General features: G+C 34.4%; 1 protein-coding gene across 4 annotated transcripts in view; it reads left to right on the forward strand.

The window, feature by feature from the left end:
* Window positions 1–18,681, forward strand: part of PTPRD (protein tyrosine phosphatase receptor type D) — a 1,875,536-nt gene that overhangs the window by 1,266,479 nt on the left and 590,376 nt on the right. For all 4 annotated transcript variants that reach the window (XM_074361573.1, XM_074361575.1, XM_074361574.1 and 1 more), the window contains one exon: window positions 6,504–6,550. The gene's annotated coding sequence lies outside the window, so the exon portion shown is untranslated. The remainder of the gene's footprint in view (window positions 1–6,503; window positions 6,551–18,681) is intronic.

An 18,681-nucleotide genomic window follows, 5' to 3' on the forward strand; every position in this document is an offset into this window, starting at 1 on the left:
AGAACTACATTGTCAGTATCTTGAGGGCTTCTTTGTCACCTTGTTATCACTTAGCAGACTGCCTTTCACAGAAGAGACACAGTAAATATTTGTCAATGGAGTGATGATAGTATGGATTATTATAAGTATATAAATAGACTTTATTAGTCAGCAGGCTTATATTACTGACCAATTTGCTGTGATAACACATCATACTCTCACCAATTTTATGATAAGGTTAACTTTATAGGTTTTAGTAAAGATTTTTCCAAAACGTAACTCTTATTCTTGTTTCGGAAGGATAAATACCAGAAAGCGAAGAGTAACATGTACTAAGTAGTCAAGTGAAACTAGTATGATTTTAGTTCTATGATTTATTGTGTATATAGAGTGATAAGAATATTGATATATGAGCTTAATAGTATTATGGAAGACATAATTTAGTGAGCTCCAACAAGTATTGTCTGATTATCTTATCAGTGTGGAGGAATTCTTGGAAACAAATTCAGAAGATTTAATAAAAGAATGTGTTGAAAAAAAGTGATTTGGTAAGGGATCTCCAACATCAGTTTGTGATAGGAAGGTTGTGTACAATTGCTCCCTGGGTGTCTATGACAAATGCTTTATCAGGGAGTGGTAGATGTGATGATGGGTTATATTTTTTCATACGCAAGGAGCGCTTGATGAGATTTCACACAAAGAATTGCCAATTAGAGTCCTGGTGTAGAGTATAAAGAAGCTGAATATGGCTACAACCTGAAATAGTGATGGAAAGTACACCAAACATAGCAGGGGCCAAAGCCAAGTACAACACAGTTAAAGAGAAAAGCTGTATTGGGGAAAAAAGCATAGCCATTCAAACAGATGAGACCTCAACAGGGAAAAGTAGTTCAGGACACAGTGCTCTGGAAGGGGAGATACCTTCCTAGATTGTCAGTTGAAGCTTGCATTTTAAAATTGTTATTAATTTTTTGGCTGGTAGGGCTAAAATATGTGAGTAAGAAAGCCTGAAAGCCTGGCTTAAAATAAGTGGGAAGTAACAAAAAGTAACAAAAAGAGAGAAAATAAAACTGAACACAATGTGAACAGGAAACCAGGCTCAATGACTGACTTGCTGGATTACACTGAGGCAAAAAATGTTTCCTAAACAGTTGACTTGGTACCTTGATCTTAACTGTCTTTATCATCATCACTGTCATCGTTAATCATGGTAGCTCCCTGTTGCTAACCCTGGTAGCTTACCATGGTCAATGTCTTACCTTGACCAAAAAGCCTTTCATGATCTCTGACCCAGTATACACCTCCTCTCCCACCCCTCCCATGTCAGTCTCTTCCTGGCTCACTATGCTCCAGCCACACTGGGCACATTTGTGTTCTTCAAACACTAATGTTTGTTTCTGTGTCAGAATCTTTGCACATTTATGGCTTTTCTAGAGGTCTTCACCCTTCTTCTTAGCATGGCTGTCCTGTTACTCAGGCCTCAGCTCAAATTATTACCCTTCTACAAGATTTTCTTGCCTACACTATTCAGCATTACTCAGCACTGCCCATACAGTGCTACTTGAAATTATGCATTCCGCTATTGGTCTGCCTGTCCGTCTATCTACCTTTGTTGTTTATTACCTGTGTTACCCGTTAGCATATGATCTCTATCAGAGCAGAAATCTCCACTACTTTCCTTCAAACTGTGATTCCTACTGTCTAGAACTCATGGTAGATGCTAAAAAATACGTGTTGAATAAACAAATGAATGAGTTGAGTATTAAGTGCTAAAATCCATTGTATTATCAAAACTGAAAACAGCTCAGAAAGATAAGTATTATTTTCTTTTTGTATCTGTTTTATTAAAAATGAGACTGACTTTTGAGAGATTTTGCCAGGATGCCAAGTTATTTCGAGAGTCATGTGAGATAGTGAACAAATTATAATGCACAACAGTTATGTAAGATATTTTAGTTCTTGTTATTGGTACAGCACACTTATTTGCTAACTACTAGTGACCATAAACTAGTTTCACTCTTTGAAGCTATATGAGTTCCTATTCTAATTTTTACCATGGAATAACTATTCCTAAGTCAGAGTCTAGAGCAGTAGGCATAGGAGTACACATCTGCTCATGAATCCCCTTAAGATTACATTTGTGATTAGCTGCTCACCTATGTAATGACCAGCAACACCAGGATAAATATTAAAGCCATGGCTGAGCACAGAAAAACCTTACAAAAAGACGGTAGTTCAAGTTGGTTCCTGTCTTAACCTTAGCTACACCGGTAAATCCTCCCTCTTAGGGTAATATATCAAGAGAAATTTAGTTCAACCAGCTTACTCTTTGGGGGTAATAAAGAAAAAAAACATGGTGTTCACAAAGTTTTAAGAGAAAGTAAAATATAGACATAATAGTGAATAAAAATCTGTTGATGTAAATAATCCAAAAATTTTGTAAGGGGAACTGACAAATTCATTTATCTTCCTGTGATCACTTTTGCATCTCAGTTAACTAAAAAGTTGTTTAATTTTTGGGGGGTCTTAAGATGAATCTTTACATATGTTAATTCTGGAAATGTTAAAGTTATCATTAGTGTTCTTAATCAAAATTTTTATGTTTATAGTGAATAGCCTTAATATATAAGAAGTTATTGCAAGTGACTATACCAAAGACATAGATAGCTCTGCAAAATACTTGAGCATTTCAGAAACTAAAAAATGTAAATAAAAAACAAAAATTTTCAACCCAAGTGGTAACCAAAAAAATATATTAAAACAATGAAAGATTCAATTTTGTTTATCAAATTGGCAAAAATGTAAAAATTTAAAATGTCATTATCTATTATTAGCTGCAGTGTGAGAAAGGAGTCACTTTCATATCTTGCTTGTAGGAGTGTTGAATGTTGTAATCTTTTTGGAGTGCAATTTGGCAATAGGTAGTATAATTTTTATAATTTGGTGTGCAGGCTTGACTGAGTCCAGCAATTTGTCCTCAGGAAATAATCATAATTTATGCAAATATGTAGCCTTAAGGATGTTTTTCACAAAACTGCTTATAAAGAAAAAAAGAACTGACAATAGCCTTTCAATGGGTTTAACAAATTATGTTTCATACATAAAATTAAAATTTTAAATAACTCTTTATGCAATACCTTAAAATGTTATAGGAAAATAATTCATCTCATTTAAAAATATTCATAGAATAGTAAGTAAAAAATAGGAGTAACATGATGCCATTACTGAACTTCTAAAACATATATCAGTGCATAGAAAAGAAACCATTTGGCTATATATCAAAAAGTCCATAGCATTTATCTGTGGTGATAGGATTATGAATTATTTTTATTTTATTTTTTCTTCAATATATTTTAATAAATTTCAACAATGAATATTATATATTTCTATAAAAAGGAAATATGATTTTTATAAAAAGTAAAATAAAAACTAAATGATTGTAAAATTACAATTGATGATATAATCTCAATCAAAAATGAGATAATGAAAAATGAGCAATATCACAAGGAGTAGAGAAAAGAAGAAAAATAAACCATAAAATTATAAAAGCAATTAAGTATAAGTAGGGGAATGGGAGAGATGGAAGAACCATATTTCAGAATTGGATTTCAACCCAAGCAATGCACAATGAGTAGGTATTAGACCTTTTGTTTTTAATGTGTATGCCAAAAATTACCAGTCAGCAGAGTGTACAAAGTATTTTTAAAAATGTGTGTTTCTTTCATTTATTCTCTTTCATCAATAACTGAAGAGTTGATGTTATTTCCTTCTAGGCCTTATTAATGGCTTGGAAAATTATAAATGAAATTAAATACGGTACACAAATTGAATTCCCTAAATATTCCCTGAATAATAAATTCCCTGAATATCCTATTATCTATGATGTCTCATTATTATTGTTGTAGTTGCAGCCCATGATACATTGCACTATTCAAAGAATTTTTGTGTACTTTATCCCATTTATTCTCACTAAAACCCTTGGAAAGTGTTTGTATTATTTCCATTTTACAGATGAAAAAAAAAAATCTCTCAAGGTTACAAGACTCCTCAGCATCCCAGCAGTGCTCAAAGCAAATAGAAACTAACAAAACGAAACATACTGTAGATCGTGATTCTCAAACTGAGCAATACTTTGAAGAACACCATTTATACCAGACATGAAATTCTTGTTACCTTTTTACCTTCTGTAATAATAAACATAATTCCAAAATTGTTTCCTCTATTTCAATGAGTGGTCTCCATGAATATGTAAGAGCTCCTGACCACAGAGCATCACAGTATGGAGTTTCCAGCGCCCTTCATCACAGCTTTCATATCACAACAAATCTTACCACAGCTTTTTCAACATTCCATGCACATGTTGCAAAAAGAATGTTCTGCAAATTATTTAGACTTCTTTTTGAGAATTTTAGCAAAGCTCTATTCTTGACTTCTAATCTGATTTTTTAAAATGTGTATATAATAAAAGATACATCATGATTATTTAAGAGATGGACTTCTGCTGAGGAAATTATAAATATGTATTAAATTAACAATTAAACATCCAAGAGCCTTTAAAGATAATTTAAAGATGGAACTGGAGGCAGATTTGGTTATTTTACTAAAATATTATATTTTTATTTCCTATCTATATTACGGAATTTTGAACATAAAAATTAGAAAGTAGCCTCTAAGGAACTTAAGAAATAATTAAAATTAGCTTCTAGTTCATAGGATTCCTTTTCACCCTTGTTGGGGTTATTTGGAGCTGGGAGGAGAGATGTAAACATCCAAGTAGGTAAGCCATCTAGCACCCTGACTCTCAGTGTCTTTCTCTATTTCTGTTCAGTGACACTGCCTCCATTTCATGGCATCCATCCTCTCTCATCTATATGCTGGAAATTCTCAAAATTTCTTATGTAGATCAGACTTTCCTCTGAGTTCTGGAAACTTTTGCTCAATGTAGTATTTCCATTTGGTCATCTCCATGGGCACTTCAGAAATAATTTATCCAAGATGGAACTCTTCTCTTCTCCTCAAATATTAATATGTTTTCAATCTTCACTATCTCAGGAAATGGCAGCACCATACATCCAGTTGCTTGAGCCAGAAACCTTACCATCATCCTTTGTTCCTTACCTTGCCCTACCTTCACATCCAGTGCCTCAGGAAGCTCTTTCTTTGTAACTGCTAACTATCATGAATCAGTTCCTACCTTTTACCTCCACTAACAATGTGGAAATCCAAACCTCCTTACAGAGCTTTATCTGCTCTTCCAACCACCATTTCCCCAACCTGGTGTCATTACACAGCAGCCAAATAATCTTTTAAAACAAACATTGCAACAATAACAACCTCTATTAATTTTTCAGTAGGCTAACCATGCAGGTCATGTCCTAGATTAAATATGTATGTTTCACATGCTTCCACTTGTTTTTTCAGAGATTTATTAAGCAATAGCTGATGTATGAAATACTGTACATGTTAAACCATGCAATTTGATGAATTTTGACATAGGTACACATCTGTAAAGCCATCACCACAATCAAGATAACAAACATACCCATCAACTTCAAAAGCTTATTTATGGCCTTTTTAATGCTTCCCTCCTCTTTTTCCCACCTGTGTCCACAGGTTACCGCTAATCTGCTTTATGCCATTCAAGATCAGCTGGCATTTTCCAGAAATTTACAGAAATGGAGTAATACATCTACTTGCCTAAGCTACTCACAGAGTCCAAAGTGATTTCTCTGGTTCCACTCTTACAAAAAGACAAAAAGCAAACTAACAAACAAAATACAGGATGAGCAGGTTTAATGAAAATTATTGGGAAAATGCCATCATAGTTGTCCAGTTTTTAGAAGGGCTTATGAAACTTCTGAAATACTGTAACTCTTTCATGGACTTGTATCTTTTTCAACCCTAATAAATTATATTAATAGTAAACTTCTTTTTCAGTTAAAATAATAATAAGCCTTTTTTGGGCCCAATTTTAAAATCTAGATTTGTTTTTCTTTTTTTGATATTAACATTAACATTATGGTTTGGGAGATCCTGTCTTTCTAGGGACCCTGTGATGTTAGTTAAAGCAACTGAGTGTGCTTTGTGTGTTTACTGAAGATCTAAGTCTTAATAATGCAAGGAATCCTTACAATGCAAAGAATATTCCATTTTGTAAGAATTTTTCATAGACCTTGCTAATAGATTATTTTTAATTTAATATTTGATGATTATATGTGTTATTTATTTCAGATTATATACAAGTTTGATTATATTGTATAATTAATATTTGAAAACTATAATTTCTCTTCCTAGAATAATGATAGCATGTTTTGCCTCTTGTTACTTAAAAAGGTTCATTTTAAATTGCTCTTTACAACACTGAGTTGAAGGAAAATGCCAAAATACAACTAATTTCATTTCTTTTTGGAATTTGACATTTTCCACTAGCTAAGTAATATAAAAATGCATCACTAAATGAGCAGTGTTTTAATAGCATCGTTTTCACAACATTTTAATTGTTGTCACATTTTGTTTTTGTTTAGGGAGACGTCTGGTGAACACCCGAACACCCGTGGGATCTAAAGAACAAGTAAGATTTAAAGCATTCTAGTTTTTGGTCTGTTTCTCAAACTTCCTGTTTTATTACTTAATAGTATTTCTTTACTGCTGTAAGTTGTAGCTACCTAGAAGAGTGTTAGCAATTTTATTATGGAGCTGAGGAATAAAAGTGAACTTCCACACTTACAGATTATTTGGAGGCTTTAAAAACCTAGGTGAATTTTCTGTACATGGTAAGCAGACATAAAGCCACTACAGATGGAATGAATTCCAAGCCCAAAGTAATGGGCATGTTTTTATGTTCAAGAATGAGTATGAATCCTTAGAGTGAATTTTTATAAGGTTCTTTTCCTCACAAAATATATATTGCTGTAGTTGTCTTGTTCTTACTTCTTGCCTATCAGTAGAATAGCTGAGTGAGTGGTTGAGTTTATTCGCTTGACCTACCTCGTGTAGAACCATGACTCAGTACCAGAGAGTTTGGGTAATATGAAATAAAACCCCCAACCCCTGAATTGGAATGAAATGTGTTAGGATGATGGGTTGGAGGGTAATGCAGTAGAAAGGCACACAGTTGGAATAATGGTCACAAGGAAAGAAAATGAATACTGGAAGAATTGAAAATAATAGCAAAGAAGGAAGCAGATCACCATAAGAATAAAGAGTAAACAAATAGATTACATATGCCTCATTGTCAACATTTGGAAGAAAGGAAATAGAGGCAGAATGAATTAAGAATAGAGTGGAGACTGGAAACTAAAGTGAGGTAGAGACGGTATGTAATAGCTTGTATTTGAGAAAAAGGAAGAAAAGAGTAAGTGATAAAAGATGGGAAAAGTTCCGTTTTTTAATTTTTGTTGCTTAGCTTGCTTGACAGTTTAGTTGGTTGAAAGTATAACTTGAGTGGTTTAAAAAATAGAAACACTGAATATTTTTATCTATTTCATTGAAGATGAACAAAATCTAGTCATTGTATAATTATTTGATGTTTCTGAGAATCTTGCTTGTGCTCAATTTAAGCCATGTTTAAATGAGGAAAATGTTTCTTGATTTGTTTCAAGTTTTCTCATAAGTGTTCTAAGCCTGCTCTACTCTTGAAATCATTTGACTTCTAAAGAAGGGAAAATCATGCATTTAAAGAGGTGAAATAAGTTATTAAAATGTATTTCTAATCTACAGAAAGCATATGTTAAACAATTCAAATTTACAGTCAGAACAGTTCAAATTACTTCTGCATTCAGGAACATAAAGCCATAGATTTACCCTATGGTTACCCTGTAATTGCTATTTGCAGGCAAAGGGAAAGTTAAAACTGGTGCTGATCTCTATTTTAATGTACTGATTTACTAAGGAAACTTGTAGAATTGAAAATTTTTCTATCCCAAGCATAAATCATAAAGATTCAGAAAGGTAATCTTGCTTTTACTGACATAAAGGTACAAATAAGTAAAAATTCATTTTTAGCAGCATTTCTACAACATTTTAATAGGGAAGTGTGACTTTAAGTTTATGATTGTTTTTGTTGTCCATTGGTTTTTGGGTAGCTCTTATGTGTTAATTACTTATCATCACAATAAAAGGTACCTTTCTTCCTAACAGTTAAAGTATCTTGGGGAAAATATTGTGGTTATTTGTGGTCTGTTGTGTATAAAGCTATTACTAACAGTCTGCCATCCATTATTTCTCCTAACCATAGAGCAGAGTTTGATGGTGATAAAGTAGAAAGTGCCTGTTGATTCGGACTCCAAAATACTGGGTAAAATCTCAGCACCATCATTAAGATCCACTTAGTCACCTAGGCCTCAAAGTCTTAATGTTCAAAATGAAGATAATACTGTCTACTCACAAGATTCCTATGACATTTAAACAGCTGACCAATCTGAAAGTATTTGGAACTTGGCCAACATTAGTAGATGACATAACTGGTGACACTTGGGTTCTAGCTCCCTAGAGGTTCCCATCCAAAATCCCACGAGTCACACAAATGATTTTGCAAGGATTGTTGCCGGTGTTTGTACTTGTGATTTAACTTTAAAGTTATTTTGGGGGTACATCAATCTATCAGTCTATCTTAAGCTTTAGTTATCATCTTCATGGTTCTATATCTGGAGTGCTGGGAAAGTCCTTCAGCCTCATCAAATTCTCTACCTGTTTTCTGGTGCTTTACATTCCTCAAAGGAAGAAAACTAGGAATCTCTCCCCTATTTTAGTAGTGCTAGGATAGGTGGTTTTACAAACATGCCCTCATATGATCTTAAGATCTTTCATGTGAAGAAAATGTGATTGTCCCCTTCTGATGATTCTCAGAAAAGCCAAATAACATGACTGAGGTCACCTAGCTAGAAAAGGGAAGGAACTGGAATTGGGACCCAGAACTCTTCCCACATTTTGCTCATGTACATTGCAAAACACCCTCCTACCTTCCTTAGTGAAATATAATATTTTCAATACTCATATTTGTATAAGTGTTATCACAATGATTTTGTCCACATTGGTATAGAGAGAATATTTAATATTTAGAAAAGAAGAAGGGAGGCAAAATGATGACTAGCTCCCAAAAAGGATGAGGACTGCTCACTAACTGGGTGTTGTGCCTTGGACAAACTTTCTGAGAAGACATTAATAAGCATTAAAAAAGACACTTTCTACTTGGCCAGTAGACATCAGAGTCAACCTCAAGTCCTCATGGTTATACCATTAAGATCCAATTTATCTGCATTCCTCTGATAATTTAGCAGAAAGAAGTCCAGGTCCTATATGTCTTTCCTCTTATTGGTGTTCCTCTTTTTAATAAAACCCCAAGGATTCTCTTTTCTTCCCCTGGTTTTCTGCTGATGGTGTCAAGTGTATGGTTCATCTGAGTTGGTCTAAATATACTTGCTGAAGTCGGGGAAGAGGATCATTATTATAACCAAATGCACATTGAATACTTTGAGACACCAGCCTCTTGAATTTGAAGGAAAAAAGAACTGTTAGAAAAAATTAAAATGAGGCTCCTGTATGATTAGTTAATTAATTTTGAAAATAGTTATATTTCTAAATAACTTTATTAAAATAAACTTGTTTTATTATTTTGTTAAACAAATTATCCTAACCTGTTAAACAAAATCAACAAATAATTCTTGTTACTCCTTCACATACACACTTACACACGTGTACACACACTGTAATATGCTCTCCTTTTTTGATGAAATAGTCTATATTATACAATTTTTAGAATACATAATGTTGAGAAAGTAATTTTGGAAAAAATTTGAAGTGATTGAGCCTTAAATGTGTTATGACATTTTTAAACTTTAAATCATCTACACTGATCTAATCACTGTGTTTTAAGTAGTCACCGTCTTGTTTTCTAAATGAGAATCTGACTGTGTTTAGAAATACAGTTTCATTGTGCTGATATCATAATACAGATTTCTCTTTCCTTGAATTGTCCCCAGTGTAAGCATGCTGCTTGATAAAGATGACAGTGAAGTTAATTTGATTGCTAGGCAACTGTATTGTTATTCCCATAGATAAACACACTTATTTCCTCTTTGGTGTTTTCCTGCTAAGGGATTTCTGGACTAGTACAATGCTTTCTTTTGGATTGATTGTGATCTTACTCATTCTGAGTAGTTGCATAGATATCCTTTATTCTTTTGTAAGACTGGATTTAATGCATAGAAAAGTTCAGAGGGAGAAGGAGAGCTATTAGATGGTATTTTTTCAGAGCAGGTTTGGAAACAGGGATGTTATTATTAAGAAGCATTTGGAGTCATGTACAACAGAAACATGTTTTCTTCTAGACTGTGAGAACTAAGTATAATCTTGGGATCATGGGGGAGTTTTATTTACAATATCAACTTCATTCACAAAACTCAAGTAAATGCTTCCAGGATGAAATAAGGTAATAACAATGGACAGAACAGTTGTTTATTTTATGTGACTACCTCTTTATTGCCAAGGAGCGTTATTGTACCCCTGTGAGACTTACACAGAGCTTACAATTTACTTGATACAGAATAATGTTCATTGTCTGCAACAACTACTGATGATGAGGATCAGAAGGCATCAAGAGGGCAAAAATGTAGCAGCCAAGAGGAGTTCAAGAGTGCAGTATCATAGTGAGTCTGGTTAAATTGCAAGATGCACCTAACAGGGATTATGTTACCCGGGAACCCTGGCTTGCACCTTGATACTTTGAGACCACTAGACTGCCTACAGTGCCCTTTTGTGAAAGGAAGGAAGAGTTGAATTGATGGGACCAGAGTAATGGAAGTAATGCTGACAATGACACCTTCACCACCACTATGAAAAGCAGAGTCGACACCTCCCAGGGCCTGTTACACCTGGATATTCCCTGAATTTTGATGCTACTTTGGCTGTCTGGCTTAGGGCAGAGATGGTCTTGTCTGCAATGCCCATACATTTGTAACCAAGCAATACTTGGATTTTTTATATTCTTTTAGAGTCACATGCTTATATCTGGGGGGAAAAAATCAACATCCAAAAGGGCTATTTCAGGAGAGTGAATTAACTGGCCTCCAATGCTGCCTAAAATGCAACAGGGAAAGGAAGAGATGGAGGCATGTAGCTTATGTGTTTTAGGGCAGGAAAAAACCTTCCATCATTCATTACTCATGGACTTTTACCATAGAAGTGAGTAAGGAATCTTCAGTTTTTGAAGACTGTTATTAATTCTGTCTTGTGAGTGATTGCTTCTTTCTATCATCAGTGATCTTTGGTAGAACACAGCAATGATGGTGCAGTACCACAGGGTATTCCCATGGTGCATTTATTTCCTCCATCACCTTGAAAGTGGTTTTCAAGATTAATTCTAGTGTCAGTGGCCCCATATATAAATTGTTGTTGCAGAACGTCTTCATAAGATGTCAAAGAGTTTAGTCACTCTTTTGTTACTTTGATGTGAAGTCTCTATACTCTCAGGAATTGAAAACAAAGAAAGAACTGGCAAGAGTTTTCAAATATCATTGTGTAAAGTTTTTTTTTTTTTTTAGAAATTAACATTTGTACTATCTGGTTCCCTCTCTTTAACTTTCTTTATTTCTTTCCCTGTTGGTGTGATTAGTTGTGTTTATCTGTTTCATCCAAGACATTCAGATACTCAAGAAACTTTACTGGAAACTTAATCTGAGACAGTGACCAACTCTATGATATAGATTTGATATAGATGTTTGCAAAGTGGCCTAGTGAATTGTGAATGCAAAGGCAAGTCATAGTGCTCCATTCAGCAGCATACATACTAAAATTTCAATCATTCAAAGAAAGTTAGAGCAAAGACAAGTCGCAGATTTTCTTTTAGAATTGCTGAGTTTTATGAAATTTTGTGAAGTTTTTCTCTTCTACCTGGTCATATAAGATACAATGGCAAGGATATATACCCTCACAGATAATGGTGATTCCTTATCCTGGATTGTATAAAGGCAAAATACGTACAAGTGGCATCAAACTTTAATTGACAGCTTGATAAAAAATTTCAATACTATTATATAAGTCTTCTTTGTTCTCATTTCCACTTAAAGTAGAACATTCATTTGTATATAGTTTCCCTATGTCTGTGTGTGAAAGGAAACCATCTTAACCTGTTTGATTTTTTTTAGCCACACATATTAGAAATCACCTGCCATAACTTCCCTTGAGTGTATGAATTTATCTCTTTTGTAGTCTTCTCAAATACTGTAAATAACACTTGGCTCATGGTACTCACCCAGTGTGTATGGAACAAGTATATCAGTTTTCTATGCTGTGTAACAAATTACCACACACTCAGTGGCCTAAAACAACACAATTTATTATCTCACAGTCTCTATGGGTAGATACAGACATGACTTAGCAGGCTTCTCTGCAAGGATGCAGTCAATATGTCATCCAGGGCATAGTTCTCATTTGGAGGCTCAACTGGCAATGGGTTTACTTCCAAGTTCACTCAGATTGTTGGCAGAATTTATTTCCTTGTGAATGTTAAAAATGAGGGCTCTAGCTTCTTGTTACTTGTTGACTGGAGGCTTCTCTCTGCTCCTAGTGGCTGCCTGAAGTTCACTGCGTCTGGGTTTCTCCAGAAACCCTCTCACAACATGACACCTTGCTTCTTTAAAGCCAGGAAGGGAGAAGGAGAGCCTCTAGCACCTGACTGATAACAGGATGGAGTTTTATATAATATAGCATAATCAGGGGCGTGAAATCCTATCTATCACCTTTGCCAAATTCTGTTGGTTACAGGTCCTGTCCACCCTCAGGAGGACAGGATTATACAAGAGCACAGACCAGGAGGAAGGGACCCTGGGGACCACCTTAAAGTTTGTCTGCCAAGGAGGTATCATCATAAAAACTAGTATCGGGAACAGCCCTGAAATCCCAACTTGGAACCATAATTTAAATTACATTAGAGAAAGAAAAACATGTTAGTTTGATCTTACTAAAGAAAATGTAAAATAGCTGTTAAAATAGCTGTAGAATTGTTACTACACTAGATTTACAAAAGCACCATATTTACAGCATTTCCCATTGTAAAAGGCTGAATCTTCAGGGAACAGGAATATATTCTTTGCTTACTCTGACAATGAATAGCGTATGAACCTCTTTCCTTGCTGAGTGCATTCTGAGCTTCAGGACTTAAAATAACACAGTTTGTTCTTAACGTACACCTCACCGTCTAGTATTGTTTGGCCTATAACAACCACAGAGGTGATTATATACTATGCAATTAAAGACTGCAGTTACTAAGCATTTTACCGTCTATTTACCTGTAGGTCTGTTTTCTTACATAGCACTTAATTCTATAATATTTAAATCAAAAACTCCAGGTTTACTAGTGTTCCAGGATATGATAATAATAGTGGAATTATAAGTTATTCCCCCAAGAAACAGTGTATTGAGTCATATGGGACCATGTAACATCGGCACAGCCACATCTGGTGATCCCTGAAAAGCTCTCCACCTTTTTATCTTCCTGGAGTTCAAAAACAGATACTATTTTTGACGGCCCCTTCAGACCATAATTGCCACTTTCTACTTAAGAAAAGCAATCTCTAAGGTAACCAGGAGACACATTCCATAGCAATTTATATCTCAGGCAATCTAAATTATAAACATAACTACCTATGAACCCTAACACAAAGGAGAATTTTTCCATGCCATAATAATCAGCATAAACTATTGAAATTTAAAAATAATTGTGTTATCCATATTGATTCTTCTCAGGGACACTGGGACACCCTTTGTGGACTTAACTGAGTATACTGGAGTAAAGTATTACATTTTGGACTTACTGAGTATATTGGAGTAAAGTACTTGACATTGGAAACAAGAGAACTATTTCAAAGTCTCTGGGATTTGCTTAGATCACCAAATCCCTTTCCATGTTCATGTAGGAGAACATCTCTCCCCCTTTCCCAGAGATATAAAACTTTAGAAAAATTGAATTAAAAATAAAGAGTATCAAAACAAAGAAGGCTAAGGATGAAGCACTGGTCAGAAATCATGAAGAAAGAAACTCAGATAACCTTCCTAGACACCAGCTCCCAGTATACTCTCAGGATACAAGAACAAGGAATAAAACTGAGGTATTCTTTGGAAAAACATAATGGTCTCTGAGAAAATACCCACACATAATGACATATAGGGGTTGTTATTCCAAAGTGAATCTATCTCATTACACATCACCTTGTCATAAATCCCTTGACCACACACACATCGACACAGAATTTTCCATAATATTTTCCTAAGGCACTACTCAGAGTGTCAGGGTTGACCAGTATATGAGGAACAGTTTCAATATGAAATAGAACAATACAAATAAAGATACAAATCATAAAAAAGAACACTCAGAGAAAAATTAAAAGATCCTGAATATTTAAAATATTACAGTTGGTGGACAAAAATACAAAAGGAGAAATGAAAGACAAAGTTGATAAAATCTCCTAAGAAAATAAGCAAAAACAAAAAGTAATGGTCAAAAATATTATAAGGACGGAATTAATACAATATATTCAACATCTCACTAAAATGATTTCCAGAAAGGAAGACCATAGAAAATCTAAAGGATGAAAATAGCAAAGAGATGACAAAAAAACTAGAACTGAAGAACATGTTTCTCCAGATAGAAAAAAAAAAAAAATCCAATGACTTCTTACTGTATGAATTGGTAAAAAAGATTCACTGTATGGCACATCATGGGGAAATCATGCAATAACCAAGTTAAAGATTCTAACCCCATGGACTATAGGCAGCAGAGAGGGTGGTGGTGATCACAGGTCACATACCAAGAACGAGAATAAAATTGTCGTTGTGGTTTTCAAAACAACATTGAATACCTGGACTCCAGAAGACAGGAGACCTTCAAACTTCTAGGGTGAAAAGTATCTCCAACTTAGAATTTTATATCCATTCAAACTGTCAGTAAAGCATGAAGGTGTAATAAAGACAACTTCAGACAAGTAAAATATTTTAAGAATCATGTTCCACATACTCCTTCAGAAGAAACAACTGGAGGATATACATACTCACCACTAGGGAGTAAATCACATAAAACAAAACAAAACAAAGTTATCCAAGAAACAAGAAACCAAGTACAGGAAAAAGGTGAAGGGAAGTCCCAAGAAAATAGTCCCCAAAGCAAAAGATTGAGATGGGAGTAGGAAGGAAAAGGCATGAAGGGCTCCAAGGAAGGAATGGAATTGATGGAAAGTTTGTGGCCATCTCTGAAAATGAAAATTTCCATATTTGGAAAGAAGTATTAGTAATCTTGTGTTGGATTTATTAAAGCACTTTAGAAAGATAAAAGTAGGGTGAAGCACATCAAAGAGCTAAGTAAATTTTTTGAAGTAGTGGGGACTTCTACTGAAGGAATATACATTTGTATAATACTATAAAGACAAATACTGTATGATATCACTTATATGTGGAATCTTAAAAAATAAAACATACTTGTGAATTTAACAAAAATAAAACAGGCTCACAGATATAGATAAGGAATGAGTGTTTACCAGTGGGGAGAGGAAAAGAGGAGGGATAAGTCAGGAGGAGGGGATTGAGAGGTACAAACTATTATGTATAAAATAAATAAGCTACAAGGATAAATTGTACAACAGAGGGAATATAGCCAAGATTTTATAACTATAAATGGAGTACAATCTTTAAAAATTGTGAATCAGTATGTTGTATACTTGTAAGTTATATAATATTGTGCATCAGCTATATCTCATGAAAAAAGTAGTCAGGAACTTGTACTGAAGAAATACACATTTGTATAATACATTATTTTCCCTTAGATTTTATATTTTCAGAGGCCTTGGGGATGATGGAGGTTACACTCTCACTGTTCTTCTTCCACGCTGAGCTATCTTTGGTTAGTAAACTAGTAAAGTATACTGCTAGTGAACACAAAGTAATATGGTATGGAAAACAAAAACAAGTAGTTGAGAGTGGAAGAGTAGAGCTGAAAAGGTCTATTGGGATTAAGTTTTTATATTTTCCTAAGACAGGTGACCACATATGTCTATGTATACCTCTACTCACAACCTTACCAATGTTTTGACATAAAAATTAATTTATCTTTCCATTTCTCCTTCCTCGATGTATGTAGATGGGAACACATGCTCTCTTAATTTTATGCTTTAAAACAACTTTACATCAGAAGAGGTTAACATAAGATGAACTTACATTTTTTTGCTCTACACATTACACTGTAGTTTTCCCCCACTATAAAAAAGAAGACATATTGAAAAAAAAAAAGTCTGTAGGGTCCTTTAAACTCCAATTAATTGTAACATTGATTCCTTATTTTAATAAAGTGTGAAATTTTAAAATATCAGTAATATGAGTTTAAAATATCATTAATGCTTCTTAAAATTAATGATTAGACCAGCAGGTAAGTGCTTACATAATATATTTTCCCAATTTCAGGGTAAAAAGTAACAGGTAGATTATGTGACTAAATATGGTAGTTGAAGCCCATTGGGAACTGCAAATCTAGGGTTCAATCTCCATTTTAACAAGGAGAAATCACTTTTAGAACTCTGGGGATCAGTGACACTTCAGAATAATATTAGCCTTTTAAAGTTGAATTTGTAAATACTAAGGGAATGAATGACTCTTGCTTTGTTTGTTCCCCAACAAAAAGAGAGTTCTTTTTTTTAATGATATGTTTTGTTTATTCTTGAAAGGAAGAACAAGAAGAAGAAGAGAGAAGTAGAAGTCACATTTATAAAGTATACGTTAGTATATTTGTTCTCTAGCCTTTCTATCATAGGAGGACCTAGAATGATAGATTCAGACTTTAATGTTAAAAATCACTCTATAGCACCAGTTGGATACACCTCCAATCTTTCTTTTGACAGCTAAATTCATGTGCTTCAGACAGGAAAGTGAAGGAAGTCTTCATTGAATCAATTGCAGTATACTTCATTCTAAACCAGACAGCAGAGACATCTTATGGTTCATTGATGCATTTCGCTCTGTGGAGATTAAAAGTTATTTAATTTATAAGGAGGAAAAAAAGTCCAGGTTATTCAGAGAAACCCCAAAAGTTCTCTGGTAGAGGAAATTCCAGGGCCCTATATTTCCCAGATAATTTTTGAATGTATGGCTTTATTTTTCTACAGCAAGGACTACAGCTTAGTGAAGCTAGTCAACTGTTCTAGAATAGTAGCCCAGCCATTGAACAATGAGAGGTTTGAATTTGTCTTCCAGACATACCCATTATGATAAGAAATCTTGATTTGCTCCTCTGAGAAGAAAAGGTATCTCTCATTTAAGTCATGGTTATAGTCAGTGAAGCTTGCTAAAATGTATTAGAGAATAATAAAGTGAACTTTATTAAAAGGTACCCTTGGGAGCAATCCCATCATCCTCTACAGCTGAAAGCTGCAGACATTGTCTGCTAGCTCTTCCTAGCTTTATATAGAATGACTTTTTACAAAAAGAATTGAGGGAGTGTAATTGCAGTCACCTTTTTAAATGATCTATTAGTGTTAAGTGGCTTACTTAGGATACAAATTAACTGGATACCTCCTTGTTTTATTTATCAGTTATTCCAGGCATGATACTCTTCTCTGGTGTATGAAAATTAACATCATCAAGTAGATATTATTCATTAAGCACTTTCTATTTGCCATTTGCTGTGCTACTTTCACTTACACATGCTATTCCTTTTTGTTCTCACAACAGCCAGGCAAAATAGTTGCCATTTTATTCCCACTTGGTAGAGGAAGAAATTGAGACTCACATCAAGTTTTCTATTTTCTGCTGCATCATTTAAAATGTCTAGTAAGGAACTGAGCAGATAGAAATCGGTCCATACATATTATTGCCTGACTTACTATTAATGTCCCTTAGTTGAACTTGCTTCCATTTCAAACAGTGGAAACAAACTGTAACTATAGCAAAACTAAGTGGATCTTTCGTTTTGAAAGTCCACTAAAAATACATACACTGGAGGGCATAAAGGAAGTGTGGCTAATGAAGGGATGGATGATTCCAGCAAATGATGCTATGGTCTGTAATGAGTTTAACACCTGGCGGATAATGCAAATGGCACTGAAAATTAGCTCATTTTTGGCTTCCTCATGCCTTGTTCAAGTGACTAAAATGTGCATTAAAAATAAGTCCAATTTTTTTTGTATACACACATGTTTTGAATCTGAGCTCAGTTCAGTGTGCTTATTTGGAAAGAGTCATTTCATTAACTTGTTCCTCTCTTCTTGCTCCACCAAGAGATGAGTTATATGGGTTCCAGGGGAGGTTTGATTTTCACCTTTACCTCTTATTCATGGGCAGCTTTGCCTTCTGCCCCCTAATTTGCAATGTGGTTATTTTATCCCAGCATAAATTTCTTTTCTCCCTGGCACTTTTTCACCTTGTAAAAATGGGAATGATCCATATGGCTGAAGAATGTCAGGAAGGGAAACATTTGGGAAGAATTATATGGGATGCAGTCATTCCGGATCCTGATCATCTTATCCCACAAGAGCCAAGTAGGAGAACAGCCACAGAGGGTTATGCGCCAAAAGTTTAGAATTCCAGAGTGTTTAGAGCAGATAGGTGATTTTAAATTGCTGTGGTTATATAGCCCCAACAAGAGTCATGTTGAGATGCTTGAAATGTAGGAGGAGGATAAAGATACAAAGTTTTTATTTTCTATAGTAATTTCTTTAAAATGTT

Source organism: Camelus bactrianus, chromosome 4 (genome assembly GCF_048773025.1).
Source record: "Camelus bactrianus isolate YW-2024 breed Bactrian camel chromosome 4, ASM4877302v1, whole genome shotgun sequence".
NCBI classification, from domain to species: domain Eukaryota; kingdom Metazoa; phylum Chordata; class Mammalia; order Artiodactyla; family Camelidae; genus Camelus; species Camelus bactrianus.